The sequence below is a fragment of the Protopterus annectens genome, chromosome 8.part0 (genome assembly GCF_019279795.1).
Source record: "Protopterus annectens isolate FY-2018-M chromosome 8.part0, PAN1.0, whole genome shotgun sequence".
In the NCBI taxonomy this organism is placed as follows: domain Eukaryota; kingdom Metazoa; phylum Chordata; order Ceratodontiformes; family Protopteridae; genus Protopterus; species Protopterus annectens.
In genome coordinates, this window is record NC_056741.1 from 376085802 (window position 1) to 376104926 (window position 19125).

Sequence of the window (19125 nt, forward strand, 5' to 3'; positions counted from 1 at the left end):
CCTACATACAGAAAAGGTAATAAGGGATCTGGGAACCTCAGTAAATAGCAATCTCTCCTTCGATACCCATAATGACAAGGTGGTTAGAATATCCTTCTACGTGGCTCCCCTAATCTCTAATGAGTTCTCATCCAGATCAAAGGAGGCCATTGTGCCTCTCTACTCATAACATATTAGACCCATTAAAGGATACAGCACCCCATTTGGGATATACCTTACAAGACAACTGCAACAGCTTGGAAGTCCACAACAGTGCCACACCAAGAGAATTACTGACCTCAAACAGATGAGCTATGCAGCCCAACCTAAGAAACTCCAGCTGTACTCGGTTGCATACCGCATACTCACAGGTGATCTCTGCTTGACATACAAGGCCCATGTCCAACCCAGTATTGCTGGATATGCTCCACCTAAACAGAGGCCCCTGAGAGCCACATGCTCTAGGGAAATACACCTAACCACAACGATGACTAGGACGTGCTGGACAGATAGATTCCTGACCCGGACACTCCCCATGCTTTGAAACATGATTCCAATGTACATCAGGCAGGGCCCTCACTAGCACTCTTCAAGGGAAACCTTGATGTGTGGATGGGAGACAGACATGTACCCCGGGGATCACTGCAGTGGCTCTGCTGGACAGAGGCACAGGGAACTAATGGCTCTGCTGTTCAGAGGCACAGTGAACTAACCTATGGGGGTGGAAAAAGCCAATACACTCTAGCTAGGCTTATAAATACCCTTGGTAAGACAGACTAGTACCTACCTTTGCACTTATTACATGTCTTATGTGCATGGATAGTTAACTAGCTCTTCCATTTTACTTTGCTATCATGCTGATAAACTGTCGGGTGACTACAAGTCATATGTATCCTGTTATTGTGTATTGTAAATGCCAATAGACATAACTAATGTTTGCCTAACATAACAGTAATGCTATGTAACTTGTAATACATATCTGCCTACAATACTGTACATTACACAGTTATTGGCACAATATCCCACAATGCAAATCATAACTGCACAGTGGGCCAACCTTTGAAATGTTATTCTCAGTAATACACCCATATATATGGCTACTGTTACAATATATCAACACATACTATCCCCTGTTATAGCACATACTTGTTGGACCTGCCCTGTCACAGACAGCGGCTGGTGAGGAATATTTGCGTTCAAAGCCCTTATATAGCATCCCTTGTGGTGTTTGCCTTGTGACCTACAGCAGTACACACATAAATACTACAAGCTTTACTATGCTCAACAATACATCACTACAAGATAACTGTTTCCACTATATGGATTGTGTGCACTTTAAATATTACAGAACAGGTACTAAATACACAGACGTACTGACTGTTCGTCATACCTTATTAGTAACCCGAGGTGTCGTTGACTGTTGATTCAATCCTTTTCAGTTTGTTTTTCAATCTTCTTTGTACGTTCTGCTGGTATATATGGATGGTTTGAATGTGTGATAAGCCATCCTTTTCTAGATAAATATCGGTAACATGTGGTATCCTGACCACTAATTCGTGTTCCAAAGTAGTTAATTAGATGCACATCAGCTGTGCAGTTACTCCATTGGCTGATACCATGGCAACAGTGGTGTATAACCGAGTACTCCTTTTGAGCATTGTCCGTTTGCCTTACTTTCAAGGAGGACAGCCCGGATGTGTTGTTTGTGATGTATTACAACAGCTATATGGAGACAGACAGAGATATATTAGCTTCATGACTCCCGTGGATTGTGTGTAATGGCTAGACAATGTTGTTGCACATGTGAGTATGGCTGTTATATTTCAGAACATTGCTACTTATGCAGGATTTGTTTGTACCTGATACTTCTGCAGATGTTTAAGTCTGGCAAGGATGTTTGGGCAGCTCAAGGCTGTATGGCTATGCATGAACTGTCATGTGGTTTAGAGTGTGCTCACCAGACATCCTTGATTTGGTGTACATGTGTATCATACTGTGCTGTTACTCAGCAATTGGTAACACATCCTGGTGTACACACAACCCTCTAAAACGGGATTAGTGCAAACAAACCCTGTAACATCAGCAGCTGTTCCATTGTATAACAGTAACTATTTCACATAGGGTCATGTTAGTGTGTCTCTGACAAGGTATGTTAAGGCTTCTGCAGATGTCGTACAGTGAGGGAATGATTTGTGATGTTATTACAGTTTGTATTGTAATTTGTTTGGGTGTGGGGGTGATGTTGGTGGGTGTACATAGCAGATGCAGGTGTGTAGGAACTGCTTTTATACATAAACGATATGTGCCTGAGGGCTCCTTCCCTATTTGAACACTTATCCTTTAGTGGACTAATACTATGGTAATTGCAGGCCGATTCATTAAGGCACTGTTATGTGGTTCCTGTATAGCATGCAGGTGATGTTAGTCCTTGAAACCCTTCGGTAATACATCTGAATGTAATAATGTGTTGCTACATGATAGCTGTGTATTTCTGTCATAGGTATTTGCAGTCATTGTAGTTGTGTTGGTGACTGACCATCTTTGGCTAGGGTTGCCACCTTTTCATATGGCCATAGTGGGACATTTTCGGGACACACATCAGATTTTACAGGCCGACACAAACCCACGGTCAGTACAAGGGAGAGAACTTTCCTTTCTTGCCTAAATATAAGCTTATTCTTGTAGCGGTTTAGTTGCTTATCCTGTTTCATGTAACATGTAGGTATTTTAGATACAGAAAGAACTATTGTATGCAACTATTACATTACATATGGGACATAATTATGTCCTACAATCCCAGGACATTTGCCACATTTAATATATTTGGTCAGGACACAACTGCCCAAAGAGGGACTGTCCTTCGCAAAGTGGGACAGGTGGTAACACTGTCATTGGCTCATGTCCATAGCACATATTTGTAATAGTGCAAAGGCATATACTCACCATAACCTTTGTTCATAAAGGTTGGTCATGGCAGAATGTGTGTGATTGCTATGGTCCATGTTATACTCATATATGAACACTTCAACCACTGTATATGGGATACCTACGGAATCTTGAAACCACACAGTTCCGACGCCCACAGTACCGGGCCCAGACTCCCATACCCCACATTACTGACAGCAGCAGTAACTCGCGAAAGTAACATGAACATGGAACACACACATGCACACACAGACACACTGCTACCCACCACATCCAAACAAACCATCCTACACTACGTATGAGCAGGTGGGCAAGCCCCGCTACACCCCCCATGTAGGTGTCTGCATCCCTCACACACCCCCTACTTTAATATTCTACCTCCTAGATCGAGCAAACAGACACACAAAACTAACCCACACCCACACATTATAGTCTCCCAAGAACACACATCACACTCAGAACACACACTTACACACACTACAGCCCTCAGAAACATACCTACACACAGTAATCTACCTGAACCGCAACACCAGAAGCACTAACTAATTGTCCCTTAACATCATGATTTTAAACCTCGTGCATCTGGTGTTTCAGTACTGTGGTCTTTTGGACCTTAAACCTCGGGATTACATGCGTCAGTATGTCAAGCAGTCTGTATGTGGAAGGTATCCCATTTATATGTATCTCCATGGTTGTGTAGATGTTGTTAACCTATCTATATATCTACATATATATGTATATCCCCATATATCGACATATCTCTCTCTCTCTCTCTCTATATATATATATATATATATATATATATATATATATGTGTGTAAAACCTACACCTTTCATTGGGTACATGCCGGTTTGTCCTATTTCCACACATTCCTACCTTTTGTGTTTTATCCTGTCAGTGTACACAACTGCCATTGGTACATCTCAGGTAGCTTACTGGTATGTTATTGTGAAGATTGTGTACATGGTTGCGTGTTCTAATCCTGGCAGTGGTATTTTACCTCTCAGAGCAGGCAATGGTAGTGTAAGGGTGATTAATGCACATTTCAACAGTTGTGTGTTCCACATTTTATTTTTCTGTGGAATACTACCTATATATGCAAGCTGTGTTTAAGGTATACTATGTAACATGTAAACATCTGAGAAGATTCCTGTCAGAGATACTCCCCATTATTTGGAACGACATCCCTGATTATACAAAACCCCTCAGTAACACTTCAGGGAATCCTTGCAGAGTGGGTGGGAAACAGTGGATACACCCCAGGGATCCCGCAATTGGCTCTGCTCCACAGAGGGACAGTTAGTTAATCGATGGGGTGGTGACAGCAGACACTTTTGCCTATGCTTATGAGTGGCCTCAGGCAGTTGGGCATGTACCTACTTATGTATCTATGAACCTCTACATACAGTATGGGTACATGCTGATAGCTTAATTTACTGTTCAGGTATTGACTTACCTTGTGCCAATGGCAGTTGTATGTACAATAGCTGAGGGCTACCTATGTAGGATGCACACAGTAGACCACCTATATATGACAGGTGGTCGTGTGTGTGTGCCATCCATGTTTGCTGTGTGTGCAGGTGGAGAAGGGTGTCAGTCTATAAGTGCCTACACTGTCAGTGTGTGTGCTATACTTTCCCACTTTGCCAAGGCATGGGCATACTGGGCACGCAGCCATCTGCCTACTGGGGCTAGCACAGTGTGTTTGTGATCTGAGTCCCTCTGTGCCTGTGGGTCCCTTGGCAATGGTGGTGGGCTGTGAAGGCCTTCACCATTCTGTCCCTGCTGCAGCTATTTCCACAGGATCATATTGTGTAGCATGGCACATACTATGAAGATGTAGGCACATGTGCCTGGAGAGTACTGCAAGGCTCCACCAGATATGTCCAAGCAACGGAACCATGATTTCAGCATCCCAAACACGTGCTCTATGATGATTCTGGTTTCTGCATGTGCCTCATTATGGCATTCTTGCATGGCTGTGTGTGCATTTCTGATGGGAGTCATCATCCACGGTTCCAGTGCATAGCCAGCATCCCCCACCAGGTGGCCATATGGGATATCCCCCTGGCAAATACCTGATACAGCTGTGAGGCATGCCAGATGTGGGAGTTGTGATAGCTTCCCAGGCTGCCAGCACACACATCCATGATAATGCCCTGGGCATTGCACACGACCTGGCAGTTGATGGAGGGGTATCCCTTGCAGTTTATGTAGCGCCTACCCTGCTCACTGGGTGGTGACTTGATGCATATGTGCGTGCAGTCTATTGCAACCAGTACCTCCAGGTAGTCTGCCACATGGTGGAAGAGACACATATTGCTGGTCAACTCCTCCTGCGCTCGGGGGAAGTATATGTGCTCATTGGCATGTGGTAACATGGCATCCAGGAACTGGTGGAGTGCCCTGGAAGCAGATGCCTGTGAGATCCCCATGATATCCCCAGTTGGCCTTTGAAAGGTACCTGTGACTAGTATTCTCAAACTTACACATACCTTCGTGTCCACTGGGATGGGTTCCCCTCTGTTTCTTCTGGCTCTGAGGCATGGCCGGGACAGCTCAATAAGTTTCTGTATAATGTCCCTGTCCACCTTGTAATGCTCTACTATCTCCAGATCATGTAGCCCCTGGTAGGTTACCCTGGGTCTGAACACTCTTCTCCTCCTCCGCTGCCTGAGATGGTTGTTAGCATCATCCTCCACACCACCATCAGATGCTGGTGAATCAAAGCTATGGCGACCCCTAACATGTACATATTAAAAGTTCCCCGTCTGTATACACAAATGGTGAAGAGTGTCTGGGAATACACAAGTGTGTGTGTGGGGCTTTCACACCTTATACTATTGTGCAATGGATGATGCTGGTGTAATTTGGTGTGTTTGTGGAATTCCAGCTGTGGGGTATCTTAATTATTGGTTTTACAGCAGGTACTGCTATTGTGGGGCCTTTGGTGTTGACTTACGCTTAGCTGCTGTTATTCATCTATTGCCCTTTACTTCAATTTTCAACCCGATTCCCCTCCCATTGTCAGGCATGCATCCAGCTGCCGGCTTTCTTATTTTGTATTTTCACAACACAGGAATGTGTTATGTAACTGATGTACTGCAAGTTTGCTTTGTTCTGCTGTGACAGTTGTCTTTTCTTTGCTGTATGGCACCTCCACTTTCCTGTCCTGCAGGTAGCTGCTAGCAGCCTTGTTAGCTGTTGTCAATGGCCCACTGTGAGTTCCTAGGTGTTAATTACTCATTGTTTTCATCCACGTTCACATGCACTTTCGGTTACCTTGTGTTTTCTCAGCTAAGGAAAGCTATGGCTATTTCCACACCCCTATCCTGCGGCTTTGCTTAGCAACAGGCAACCCAGATTAGCAATGATCCAATGTGCTTACAGCTAGAGTGGCGCACCCCTCTCTTGATGTCATGTTTACCTCCAGGCGACTCCTTGGTGTTGTACCGCTACGCCATGTGGTACATCCTTATGCTGGCAGGGCATTTGCGATTCAGTATTACTTGACTCATTTGCATGGCATTGACTACTAATTCCTAGTTACCATGGAGAACACTGTCACAGACCCTTAGCAACCCTTGCACCATGGTTGTGGTGTAGCATGCATGCCATTGACTATTATGGGGAATTCATGAATTGTGTTACATTGCAGTTTTATGACATCTAAATATATTTTCCTTGTGATCCCATTTGCACACAGATGCACTGCAGTTTTACTTTGCGTTAGTGTGGCCATGACATTGAATGTTATTTTTTATGTGTTGTGCATAGCCATTGGCATATATTAACATTATAATACATAAGTTTGGTCTGCTTTCACGGCATCCAATTTTATGTTTGAAAAAATGTAAACTGTTTTTTTGGTTTACATTTCTTCGTGCTTATGCTACGCCTGCACCACTTCATGAATTGCTATATAGCTTCATTTGCATGCTACACTGCTGGGCATGGGGTAATTAGCATACATGCACCTCTGGCATACGTTGGTAGTGCACTTGGAAACAGCTCGTACCTGAATCGCTTGGCGGCCATATTTGGCGCTAGATCGCCGATGCTACTCCGGCGCCTGGCGCAAGCTTCATGAATCCCAGGGCAAGTCTTTTACCCTAATTATAGGATTATATATTAGTCTAGTGATTTAGTTTATATTGCAGTCTGTGGAGGATGTAAGGCATTTTATATTGGAATGACAACAAGAATTTTTTTGAAAATCAGTATTAGAGCATGTTTATAACATTAAAACTAGAGACTCCAATAATGCTTTATTTAATCATGTCTCTGAACATCTGGAATATAAAAAAATTGCTTTTTGGCTTAGAAAAGGTCTTAATGGATGCTAGAGGGGGAGATTAAAGGAATAAAATTGAGCAAATGGAGACTAACCTGCAATTGAAATTACCGGCCAATAAAGTCTCTGGTTTGAATAATTCTGTTAATACCAAGTATTTTTTTAAAAGAGAGAAAAGTCAAAAAATATTAAATTTATATATTGCTTATAATTGTAGTAGATTATTTGTATTTGGTTTTGTTGTATGCATTATATTTCTTTAATTTTTGCATTAGCTGATCAAGTCATATGATGTATGTGAAAGTTATAAAATGGTCTTTGCTTGTTAAAATGGTGTTCTGAGGAAGTGCATTATACTAAGGACAACATCGCTTACAGTTATTAAATTATTGTTTCTGGTTTGTAGGTGCTGTGGTTTTTTTTTTCATTTTTTGGTGTTGCACCTTGGAAAGTTCATTCTTCTTCAGTTTGCAGTTTGTTGCATTGGTTTCCCTGTATTCCAGTCATTATGAGTGATAGAACAATAAATGGTAATTCTATTTTCGAAGGAGGTTTGGCCACTAACCAAATGGTTTTAGATGCACTTGTGGCTCTTCAAAGTTCTGTTGTAGCTCTTAGTCAAAAGGTGACAAATTTAGAATCTTCACAGAGATCTTTCTTGATTTGTCAGCTAATGATACTGACGACACCGTAGTATCATCTATTCCATTAAGATAAGGCAGCCATTTTGAAGTTCCAACTACTAGTTTGAACAGTGCAGGTACTGTCAATAGTTCTGGTTGTCTCTCTCATCACTTCAGTATGAACCACTTCTATTCTACACAAAAATGTCCATTTTTGGATTTTATAGGTGCAGATATATTTTTACTTAACAACGATAACAATTTGTAGCTACTAGAGAATCACTTAAGCAGTTTGAAAAGAAGAGACTTAAATATATATTGTTGATTTATGATAATTTATATCTTGGACATTGTCTCAAACTAAAGATAGTACCTAATGGCTTGCGGTTGTTTAGATGGCTTAACAGTATTACCACCAATGATAATATTTATTTTGAACTCAAATGATTTTTTCAGGAATACTAAGCTACAGTTATTAAATATTCTTATGAGACACAGTGAAGAAGTATCACAACAGTTGGATGATAGCCATAAAAATCTTATGAATTTGAACACATTAAATCAGGATATCAGGCTGTTTGGTGTAGTTAAAAGAGACAATAGTAATATTGTTTCTAAGAAACAAAAAACAGATAAAGAGAGATCTAGATGCTTATAGGAATGGCATGGCCTACTTTTAAATAATTCTAACAAGTTGCCTGTAACTTCTTCTGGTCTTTGTAACTCTGTAGATCTTTCTGGTGAGGTTTATTTAGAAAGGCAGCAAGAATTTTCTCCCCTCATATGGTCATCCAGGTTGGCAGAAAAAGAAGCACATGGGGCCAGAAATTTTGGGGGTACAGATCCTTCCAGAAATCTACAAGCTGGTAAAATATACAATCCCATATCAAATGGAGAGCTGAAACGCCAAGGATGTTTTTGAGAAGGGAAAAGAAGAGAAAGAGGGATAGGTAGAGGAACGTTTTATTAAATTTGGGCATTTATAATAGTTTTTTTAGGTAATTCCTCTGATAATAATGTTAGTAGATTTAACATACTGTGCAAGTGAATATTTTAAGTAAGGGGTTTACTTTTATTCCTGACAGTAGAAGTAATATTGAAAGGACTATGAAAGAACTTTAGGTTGTATGTATATAAACTGAATTTAGCATTTTTATTCCAGGATTCTTAATTAATAAACAGGGGGTTATATAAACCATCTACATATAATCCACCCCTCATACCTACCCTTCAAGATTTTTTAGATAGGTGTGAGGATGGATAATTCCAGAACTTGGATAATAAAATCTAGCAAAGCTAGACTTTCCACTGTGTGACTCCTTAAATATCTTTTATTAGAGATAAATATATGCAAACGACCCTTTAAGGACATTAGATGTTTCAGCTAAATGGCAGTTCTGAATGTCCATGGCTTTTTTTCTTTTCTTAAAGTCTATTTATGGACAACTTCAGGCCAAAAAAGACAAACTTCACTAACTGTGGACAAACATATCTAAGCCTTCTTATGGCATCTTCAGCACAGCATAAGTTGATTCTTTGGCTAACATTTAGAAATACAGGGTTGTTGTACCCAGCTGATATCCATAAACATTAGGGTGTCTGCAAAATATCCCAACTAACAAACTAAAACAATATGTAAAAAGGTCCCACAGAAAAGACAATTGGTTAAAAAACAAAAAGAAAAATGTAGTAAAGCTAGACTTTCCACTGTGTGATTCCTTAAACCTCTTGTATTAGAGACGACATGGGATATATGCAAATGACCCTTTAAGGACATCAAGTGTTTCAGCTAAATGGCAATTCTGAATGTCCATGACTTTTTTTTTCTTTTTTAAAGTAAATTTATGGACAAATTCAGGCCAATTTTGTTTTTTAACCGATTGTTTTTTCTGTGTGACATTTTTGCTCATGGTTTTACTTTGTTAGTTGGGATATTTTGCAGACACCCTAATGGTTATGGATATCAGATGGGTATGACAACCTTGTATTTCTAAATGTTAGCCAAACATTCCACTTATGCTGTGCTGATGAAACAGGCATGTCCACAGCTAGTGAGGTTTGACTTTTTTGGACTTTCAAAGAGAGTGAAAGAGTTTGGCATTGGCCACATTTCCTCATACTAATCTGATACTGCTACATATGAGTGAGATTTTGCCCCTAAGCTGGTAATGCCACAGTGAAGTGCATTTTTTCATTTATTTGGCCAATACCAACATAACAACAACAGTTCTGAAAGCTTTTTCTGCTTACAAGAGGTAGACATGCAATTAGCAGCTCAGACATGTGACAGCACAAGCAGGGAGAATGGGTAGACCTATACTAAGGTTAGTAAACATGCCAAACATCTCTCTAGTGGACCTCAGGACTTCACCAAAACTCAAAGAAAAGACAGAAGGATGTGATACTGGACTGAAAGAAGAAGACATGCCTACATTATGGGCCAGAGCAGGACTCATAATCAAGCCAGATTGTTCACTCAGCCTCATGTGTGAATATGTCAACACATGGAGAAGGTGAAGGATGATGACACTGTTGCCAGTATCTTATCCCTCACTTCAGGGGATGAGTGCAGATAGCGACATCAGTGCCCTATACATGGAGAATTTAACAGGACAGTTGAGCTGCCAGGGGAGAGAGAATTTGATGGTCACAAAGGGGTGCCAGACCAAAAATAATCCAAAAGAAGATTACCATGTCATGGCTGAGGGAACCAGATAGACAGATTTCCTCTAACCCTGGTAGGCCAAACATGTAAATAAAGTATCCCAGAAATGCCTAGAAGATGTCTTCGTGTGCAATGTGTTCAACTCCCAGGTCCAGAAGAGCGTCTTTCTATGTAGAGTCCGAGTCAGCCTCTCCTCCCACAAGAGTGTAGACTACAAACCTTCTTAATATAAAATAACTGGTTTGGAGCTCAAGTGTTTAAACCACAACTAAGACACTTTTAGAATAACAGGCACAATAAGTCTTCAACCAGCAATACCCAGATCACAATGGCATAGGCAATCCTCTCCTTCCTAATGTGAAATAATTAGTTTGGAGACCAAGTACTTAAATCAGAACAAAAACACTTAGAGTAACAAGCACAATAGTCTTCACCAGTAATTCCCAGCTGAAAAGAGTGGTGGCTACCCTCTCCTCCCACAAAAGCGTTGACCAGAATCTTTCTTAATGTAAAACAGCTGGCCTAGATCCCGAGGGCTTAAACCAGAACAAAGAAACGTTTAGAATAACAGACACAATAAGTCTTTAACCAGCAATTACCAACTCAGAAGGGTATAATCAACCTCTCCTGCCACAAGAGTATAGATCACAAACCTTATTTATGTAAGATAAGTAGTTTGAAGCCCAAGTGCTTAAATAAAAACTAACAGGCTTAGAATAGCAGTTACAATGTAATCAGGCTACTAATGAGCAGTAATAAATGCAGCAGATCGAATGTAACTGAATACTTTAAGAGTGTGCAAGAAAAAGCTAAATAAAGTAGGAAGAAGCACAAATACAGTAAAAGCAGCCAAATAAAGTGCATTTTTTAGTAAGTGGGAAAGGAGGAAACAGAAGATAATTCAAGTTTAAGAGAAAAAGGGGATTATTTTCATTGACTAATGAGTGCTGACAAGCCAGGAAGGCAGAAGCTGCAACAGTTGCTGAAGCAATAGCCCAGGTATGGGAGGAGTTTGACATGGCAATGGAAGATTGTTTTTATTTTTGGACAAATTCAAAGAGGTTCTGGCATACCATGTATTTGTATGGAAAAGCGAGGTAGGATGTTGACCAGGATTTTCTCCAAAGGTGTTGAGAAATACTGATCTTATCCATGGACAATGTTGAGTGGTGGAAGAAACAAATGGTGGAACTGGGTCCATTTCATCAGGTAAGGTTACTGTGGTGTTTAAACAATTTACTATTACAAGGTTGTGAAAGGTGATGAGATCCATTCAGAAATGTCAATGTAGCTCAGTATCATTTAGGTGTCATAGTTAGTATACATTTTTCAATGGTACATGGATTGCTTGGACAGTACCTCTGGGCTAGCAAACATGAATAGTGGTCAAAAAAATACAGGATAGTGTGTTTGTGTATCAATTATGAAGGGATCAAACTACTCAGAATTTTTAGAAAAGCATATGACACAGTGCTTTATTGGACATTTTCTAAAATTGTCAAACCTCTCATTCAGGACCAGCAAGGAAGATTCCCATATTCCTTCCTAGTTATGGAACTATATAACAACACTTTGCACTTGAACAGTGCAAGGAGCTGAGAAATATCATTCTACATTTAACTACAAATGTTTAGTGCATCTTTATTGAGCTGTAGTGCTTGTTTGACTTGTTGTTCTCTGCCTGACTAATCCTGATCTCTGTCTGCATTTGATTTTGGATTGAATTTATTAATTTAAGGTTTGGTTACTTCTATTTTTTTTCTTTTTTTATATATTGCATTTTGTTTTGTTTTGTTTTAAGTTTTTTTTTTTTTTGCTGGTTAGGGTCAGTTAGAAACGAATTCTTTTGAAAACAGTGACTAGTATCTAGCTAATTAGTGGGAGGAGCTGAAAAACAGCATTTCTCATTTAACTACAAATATTTAGTGCATCTTTATTCAGCTGTAGTGCTTATTTGATTTGCTGTTCTCTGCCTAACTATTACTGATCTCTGTATTTGATTTTTCCCACCCACTCACCCTGCTCGTGTTGTAATTTTAATCTTGGTGGCTTTTGAGTTGCCTGCCCATACTATAAATCTCATTTTGGACCCTTCTCCCAGTACCATCTCATCAGCTCATTCTTCTGAGCACTGAGAGATCAGCTGGGAAGGCCCTCCCCTTATTCTCTTAAACTTAAATTATCTTCTGTTTCCTCCTTTCCCACTTACTGAAAATGCACTTTATTCAGCTGATTTTACTGTATTTGTGCTTCTTCCTACTTTATTTAGCTTTTTCCTGCACATTCTTAAAGTGTTCAGTTGCATTCGATCTGCTGCATTTATTACTGCCTGTTAGTACCCTGATTACATTGTAACTGTTATTCTAAGCCTGTTAGTTTTTATTTAAGCACTTGGGCTTCAAACTACTTATCTTACATAAGGAAGGTTTGTGATCTACACTCTTGTGGCAGGAGAAGTTGCTTATACCCTTCTGAGTTGGGAATTGCTGGTTGTAGACTTATTGTGCCTGTTATTATAAAAGTTTCTTAGTTCTGGTTTAAGCCATTGGGGTCCAGGTCAGCTGTTTTACATTAAGAAGGTTTTTGGTCTACACTTTTGTGGGAGGAGAGGGTAGCCTCCACTTTTCTCAGCTGGGAATTGCTGGTAAAGACTATTGTGCTTGTGTGCTCTGATTTAAGTACTTGGGCTCCAAGCTAATAATTTTACATTAGGAAGGATTGTGGTCTACACTCTTGTGCAGGAGAGGATTACCTATGCCCTTATGATCTGAGTATTGATGGCTGAAGACTTATTGTGTCTGTTATTCTAAAAGTGTCTTAGTTCTGGATTAAACACTTGAGCTCCAAATTGGTTATTTTATAGTAAGAAAGTTTGTGGTCTACACTCTTGTGGGAGGAGAGGGTAGTCTCCACCCTTCTGAGCTGATAATTTCTGGTGAATGCTTATTGTGCCTATTGTTATAAGTGTGTTTGTTCTGGTTTAAGCAGTTGGGCTCCAAATCAATTGTTTTACATTAGGAAGGTTTGTGGTCTACACTCTCGTGGCATTACTGTCTAGAAAGATTTTATTTATTTTTTTTTTACTGCTAGAGCATTTAGTTTGCTCATAGCTCAATGCTGCTCATCAAGCTCCTTGTCTTATTAACCTATTCAATATTTAAATTTCCCTCACTCCTCCCTAGTAGATCAGTAGCCATGGATATGCACTTCACAACTCTATCTGTGGTCAGTCTAGTTGAGATGGGTCTTCTGAAGGGTTTACCTTCACTTTATTGAACATGGTTTGTGCGAGCAGGCATTTCCGCGAATCTAGTGAGAGAATCACGGAAAGACTCCTTGTACAAATGTCAAAACTGTTTTAGCTGAAAACCATTTTCAACATTTGTCTATGTGTTTGAATGGCTTAATGCATTCGCATTGTAGCCATGCGAACATATGGTAGTCACCATTGTGAGTTTTGTGCGGGTGTCCTTTCAATGGAAGGATGTCGCACAAAGAATGTTCAACAAAATGAAGGTAAACCTTCTGAGGCATTGTAGCAATTGCCTCATGTACACTGACAACCCACTTATTTTTAACAAAACAGATAAAGTATGTGAGAGATTTTTTGAGAGATGTAAACACACTTTAATGCTGGAGGCAAAACTCTCTCATACAACCAAAACTAATCCTATAGAAGTTGTCAGTGACACTTGCATCCTTGCCTATTTCACAGGGTAAAGATCATACACATTGAACTACTTGTGCTGAAGCACTTACAGATAACTTTCCAAACACACTAAGATCTCCTGCACAATACAATCTAAGAATGGGTCCTCAGCCGTCACATAAACACTCCATTAACACACCACCCACAACTACACATAGTCATACTGTATCCAATGCCCCAGTGCCTCTACTGTTAAGTCCTTAAAGCAAACCAGCACACAGCCAAATTTACTGGTCACTGAGGATTCTATAGTGAAACACATCAATTTCTCTCTCACTAGACTGAGTAAGAAGACAGTCAAGGTTAGCTGCCTTTCCAGGGCTAGGATCTGTCATGTCACACAGGCACACAGGTCATTAAACTACAACAACCAGTATGACTCTGTTGTAGTCCATGTGGATGTTAATGACCTGAGGTGTACTACATTTGACTGTATGAAGTGAGACATGATTGAGTTCATTGATTATGTATCTCAGACAGGTATGAGCCTAGAACTGAGCAGCATGCTACCTTCTTCAAGGATGATGCCATGTTACCAAGAGAAAATGATTGATTTTTACAATTGTCTTAGCTTCTGGTGTCAATCCAAGAGACTATAATATTTGGCGGTGTGGTAGGACATGGTTGATAGACCACGCTGCTTTGCCAGGGATGGTCTGGATTTAGTCTCTTTTAACTTCTCCCATTTCAGTCTACTATATTACAATCAATAGATTTAGTACATTGTACAAGTGACCTCTTGCTCTCACTTCACTTTTCTAAGCACTGCCTCTTCAATATGTGCCGTAGCATACAGCTTAATATATTTTAGCATAACACACATCACATGTGGGAATGTGAAAGCTGCTGCAGCTAGTTTAGGCCAAAATGCTTATTTTATTTTTTTTTATTTTAATAGCCCTATAGCACTAACACAGTGGGCAAAGTAATAGCCTCATAGCCCTACTACAAATTGGAGTGCAGTGGATCTTTGATTAGTAGAATATGCCAAAAAATATTTGCATGATCAAGTCAATAAATGAGCCGTCTTTAGCTGTAAGAGTAGATCTTAAGCCTTAACTTGAGGAAAGCCTCAAAGTTAACAATCTCATTAAGCCTGGTCTGTCAGTGTAAAGTCTATCACCATTTGTTTTCTTGAAACTGTCCATTCTCTAGAAAAACATTCACTATACTATTGTTCATCATTGTGATTATGTTTATTCCATAGTTTCTTTTACATGACAGGGTAAATTACAAGCCTTTGACATTCACAACAGAATTGTTCTTCCAAACTGCAATATTCTGAAGTTCATTCATGGTTCTATGTAGATGAGTTCAACAGAAATTAATCTATAACTTTTACTATTTTTTTATTTACTGGACTCACTGCTTTAGTATTTTCTCCCACCCACCAAAAAATCATTTAGGAGTTCATTTCCTTCAGGGCTCAGTTGTACAGAATCACCACTGTTGTTATTTCAAGTTCTGACTCCAGAAGCACCAGTATTGCTAGTAGCAGAGTGAAATGAACAATCATTGCCTTTTTCACTACCAATAAATAATTTAAACCTTTTCTTAAGTTCTATAAACAAAAAATACAATGCACATCAACACCCTGCTATCAAGCAAGTCAATGATAAGAGATCTGGGCCCAAGGTTGATAGTTCCCCTTTCTTTGATCATCATGTTACTGTAGTTAGAAAATATTTGTAATATATTTTTTTATTTTTTGTTGACTGGGTTATTCCCACTAGGTTAGTAGACTCTTTTCATGGGAGAGCAGAGGTGGTATTGTTACTACTTGGGGAAATTTGGCCAGAGCATCAAGAAACTTCCTTTACTCTTTTCGATGGGTGCCATGGGATCTTTTACATCCACCTGAGCTACCACCAACTCAAGCAGATGAGACTTCAGTTTAATGTCTCATCCAAAAGGTGGCACACTCAAGAATGGAGCACCCCCCCCCCCTTATGCTGCACTGCAGGTCAGCAATCAATTGACCTAGTGTGGGAATAGAACATGCAGCATTTTCCCCGAAAGGCATGTGTGCTATCTAATACACCACAGAAAACTGCATATGTTTCACAACTGATTCCCAAATGCACCTCTTCTAAAACCGAGGAAGTAATTGTTCTCTTATCCACTTCCCTGATCAAACCCATAATGGAATGGAATGTACCTTGGAAGACACATCAGAAACTCAAAAAATGTCAGACGTTCCAAACAAAAACAATCTCCTACCTTAAAATCTTAGCTACTAGGAGTGACTGGAATCCTTTTCATTGTACGCTCTGTTATTTAGGCTCCAACTGGGAGATCTTCACTTTGTTTACCATGCCCCAGGGATCCTGTTATTCTTAACCACATTTTTACCCAACATTAGTATAAGAGACCTTAACTTATATCAGGAAATAAAATTGGATGGAGGAGTGGGCTCATCACCAAGTGACTCCCCTGTTTTGGAATAAGCTTCCCCTACAAGTCAAGCCATGTGATTTCATGTCATCCTTCAAATATAGCTTAGATAACTGGATGGATAACCCTAAATTTACTTGGAACTTACAGCTCCTGACCTCCTTGAAAGGGCTGGTAGACCCTATAGGTGGTTATTGGCAAAGCGCTCAAAGTCTCTGATTAAAGTACCCTGTATATCCTATGACCTTATGACCTAATTCATAAATTGTCAGTTGTTAACAACGTAACACCCAGGGCAACTGCCCCTTCACTCTACCCATGGGCCATGGACCACAGTTTCAGGATGCTAGCCTACTATAAAAGGCCACAGAAAGCACAGCTCAAGTCTGAGCAGATTGTGCAGAGCTGTGGCTTTAATACCAATTAAACATTTAGCAGAACAGCAAAACAACTGTTGTTTGTGTATAAATGTAAAACCATGAGCCCTGGTACTGCAATACAGGTCAGCAGTCCATCTACCTGCATGAGCCCACACTCTGATTACTGTCCATAATATCACATATGCAAGCTGTACTGTATTAGACAGTCAGGGGATTAGTCACCTGCAGCCATCAATACAAAGCTCAAAATCAATGACAGTGTAGAACATCTATCCCAGCTGTTACCATGGCAGGCATAACAACAGGAGTTATACACATGAATATACATAGGTTCATAGGTGTGTACTAGGCTAATGGCACTGGAGCCTTTACAAGCCTAGCCCATAGAATTACCCTGGTGTCAAGCCACCTGACCTTAGTTCCCAGTGCCTCTGTCGAGTAGAGCCACTGGAGTGATCCCCAGGGTGAATATTCTATTTCCCATCCACTCATCAAGATTTCTCTTGAAGAGGGCCAGTGAGGTGCTCTGTTTGACATGTATGGGAAGTCTATTCCAAAGCATGGGCAGCCTCTGGGTTATGAACCTGTCCCTCCAGCATGTTCTGTTGATTGTGGTAATGAGCTTTAGGTATCTGAAGCATGTGGTGCTGAGGGATTGGGATTTCTGTAGATGTAGCATTTCTAACAGAGCTGGGTCAGACATGGCTTTGTAAGTCAAGCAGAGATCGCCTCTAAGTAGGCAATATGGAGTTTTTTGAGTCTATCCATATAGGACAAGTGTTTAAGGCCTAGGATCTTCTTTGTAAGGTACTTTTGTAGCCTCTCCAGTTGTTGCAGGTGTCTAGTGAGGTACATGCCAAGTGGAATATTGTACTCATGGCAAATGAAATATTCCTTGGAGTTTTAATGAGAAAAAATGTTATTGCTGGCTTTGAAATAGTGTACTATGTTAAGAAACTGTACATGCCATACTATCCGATTGCATTGCACTATCTATTCACATCACCATTCTCTCATTTGTGACTTTTCCCTCCTAAGGAGAAACACCCTGCATAGCTCTCAGCTGTCCAGATTGTCAGAGAATGTCCAGATTTTTGCCTCATATTTTTGGTCTGTTCCTCATAAAATTTGTGGATTTCTAGAAAGTCACTGGGGATTGAAGTCACTAGGGCTGGTAACTCGGCACGTAAAAATCAACTACCAATCGTTAACGGACCGGAGTTCCGCTGTGGCGACCCCTAACCGGGAAAAGCCAAAAGACACAACAACAACAACAACAACAACAAGTGATAAACATTTGAGTTTTAGACTTCATATCCTTAAGAAAATGCATGACAACGCAAAACATATCAGTATAACAACTTTCTAAGTTTATAAGGGTAATAATTAAAATTTGTCCCTATTTTTGAGCCTTTGCCACCCACCCATTATATTTGGCTTTGTCCAGATTCCTTGCACCAAGAGTTTGAGAGGTATGACACCAGGTCCCCTGTGTCATACCCTTATGTCTATCTGAAGAGTGAAATTTAAAAAAAAATTATCTGAACATGCCCCCTAACACCTTGCATCTAGGGTGGCTGCCCCTTCACCCTACCCTAGCTATGCTTCTGCTCCTAGGTTAAAGGCTGCACAAAATGACCCTCTGCTTTATACGTAGGTCTATCTATAATTTTCACAAGCCTGTCTAAGCCCATTTCATGAAATTATAAATGACATTCCATAGGATTTATACCATTACTATCAGTGTGCTGTAAATATACATCCCTGTGAACCTCCTGTGAGACTAGGCTGCACAAACCAAAGGTATCATTATAACCAATTAATTCTTACCTATAACCAACCACTCCATGGTCTAACATACTTACTGAGCTGATATCACCAAATCATACATTTTAGATCAGCATCACAATATGTATTTAAAGTTAAAAAATAAATTCTTAGGTGAAAGACAACACAGATGCTACTTATCCTCTGTAAAGAACAACCTTCCACCTAAACTCACTAGGATAATTTGTATTGATAGGAAAAGTAAAAAAAAAAAGAAAGGGGTAGCTATTTTTTTTTACGCAACATATTTCAACTTACCCCCCACCAACATACATAATGCTGAAATAATAGTCTCCTTTCTCAAACTTAACAACCACACAAGCACCTG